The sequence below is a fragment of the Uranotaenia lowii genome, chromosome 3, assembly GCF_029784155.1.
Source record: "Uranotaenia lowii strain MFRU-FL chromosome 3, ASM2978415v1, whole genome shotgun sequence".
Taxonomy (NCBI): Eukaryota; Metazoa; Arthropoda; class Insecta; order Diptera; family Culicidae; genus Uranotaenia; species Uranotaenia lowii.
The window spans coordinates 121,042,821-121,045,396 of NC_073693.1; positions in this window are offsets into that span (position 1 = coordinate 121,042,821).

A 2,576-nucleotide genomic window follows, 5' to 3' on the forward strand; every position below is an offset into this window, starting at 1 on the left:
AAAATTGATGAAATTTTCAGTGAATCAACCTACAACCTTCAAATTGTTTACATGTGCAAATTTTTTAGATGTTTTGTCAAGTGATTTTTGAGATATCTAATACAGAAGGTCATTGAATAAATTTGTTGTGCAGAAGCACGAAAAATTACAGAAAGTCCCAGTTGGAGACTCAAATACAGCTGAAATCAACTAGTCGACTAAAATTCATAAGATAAATAGTTGAAGCAGTCCTAGAAGATCTAAAAGTGTGCTATTTCATTCTAATTTTCACAATTCATGATGGACTCGCAGTAGCGCACAGCCATATTTACAAATACAGGATGATACATATGGAAGGTGAGAGGATAGGATTTAGGAACAGACCTGCAAATTTTCGTAAGAGTTTTGATTTTCTTTTTATTGTTTTTTCTTTACAAATAACTATTGCCGGGATAGCCAAATGAGTTTGGTGTGATATAATTTTAATTGAAATTTTCACTTCGAGCTTTTACCTTCCTAAGCTTTCCTCGAGCTCCTTCTTTTTGTTGGTACAATGGCAAATAAAAAAAAATCTGTGAGGGCCTTTCGCCGTTAGCTTTCGCCGGTTGAAGGATTGATCCTGAAGCTTGTAATTTGGAAAATACATTTTATTTTATATGCACACCGGTAAATGTTATTGTAATGGAAACAGTATCGATTGTCTGGAGCCCGTGTTCGTCTTATTGGTCTAGAAGGATCGAATCGGTGCAGTCAAGATTCATCAGGTATGCCCTACGCTTTCTGCCGTGGAACGACCCATATAATTTGCCAGATTATAAGGATCGCTGCCCATTACTTGCAATGCAGACCCTAGCTGAGCGGAGGATCATCGCAAGAGCGACTTTCATCGCGAAAATCTTAAATGGCTACGTCGACGCTCCAGCCCTTCTTCGTTCCATCAACATCAACGTTCGACCAAGAAACTTAAGAGGACAGGACTTCTTTCGTCTCGAATTTCGTAGAACAAACTACGGTCAACAGGAACCTATGCGAACTATGCAACAAATCTTCAACGCATTCTACGAGCTTTACGATTTTCATATCACTACTAGCCAATTCAAATCAACGATTAGTGTGTCAAACCATTTGAAAACTCTTATGAAACATTCTGAAAATTAATAAGTGAATAATCTCTTTGTTAGTTAGGATAGGAATTCATGAAGACACTGTAGTCAGATGAATGTAGTTTAATAAATAAATAAATAATTAAATAAATAATACTAGATGAAATTTTACAAGAATTTGAGATAAGAACGAATAAGAAGTTTGATTGCTATGGGAGCTCCAATCAAATAATGATGTTTTCAGTCGCGATGGGAGTTATGATTTCAAGAAATAAAGTTGGATCGGGAGGACCAACATGAAAAGTGTGCTGGAGGTTCACTTTACGATATTACGTTGGATCGGGAGGACCAACATGAAGAATGTTCTGAAGGTTCACTTTATGTAATTACGTTGGATCGAGAGGACCAACTTGAAAAGTGTTATGAAAGTTCACTTCATGAAATAACGAAAGATCTCGTTCCTTTATTGATTAGGTTGTAGCGTAACAACCCGAGGAAAACCGTTAAAACGAAAAGGCAGCTCAGTTATTGTTGAGTTTGCAGTTCTAACGGAGACAGTCAAGATCAGGCTGCCGAAAAGTACAGCTTTGCTATGACAGCTTTTTTCTTGCCAAACCAACTGTTTCGGTTTTCCTTACCAATCGGTTCGCTGCTGTACCGTCGGTAACGAATCGTAATGCTTCGGCTACATCGCACACGTGCGAGAACCCAGGCTGTACCTGAACAATCGGCTCAAAGCATGCGTTGCCGAAAATGTTGTGCTTTAAGCTGTAGCGAACCCAACCGACAGTTCGGTTTTCATCCCTTCATGCCTCCTGTTTCGAAAAATAATTTCATCCTAACTGTCGGCTGCAGGGCGTGACAGTTTTTGCAGGACTGTCACGGGTGACTGTCATGCCCATACCGTACCCATGCCCGATCGTATGCGCTGCTGCTCGGTTTCGAATAGATCGAACGAGCCATCTATTCGCACCGAGCAGCAGCATACGATCGGCGTGTAACGCGATGTGTGGTGCCGGTGCAGGTTAAGCGAAAAGGGAAGGGGAGGGTGATTGGGGTGATCACCACCCGCAATAGCTTCAAGCAAAAGGAAAATTCGTTCGTTCGAAATTAACTCGGCCCGAGCGAATCTCGGCTACAGTCGGACGGAGTAAGTAGCAGCCTTGCCAGATCTACGGATTTCTCCGTAGTTCTACGGATTTTCAGCATTTCTACGGAGCTACGGATCGATGCTGGAAATCTACGGATTTTCAGCATTTCCTACGGATTTTCTACGGATTATCGAAAAAATTCAAGGGATTCTGCGGATAAATGGAAATTCTACCTGACGACCAAAAAAAAAAAGGTCATCAAGTTTTATTTTGCCGAAACCAGTACATTTTCGATTTTCGAAAAATCTACGGACTTGAGCGGTTTTCAATCTGGCAACGCTGGTAAGTAGTACTGTCATGCGAAATTCAACGCATTGAAAACTGTCACGAAGATTTTCCCAAA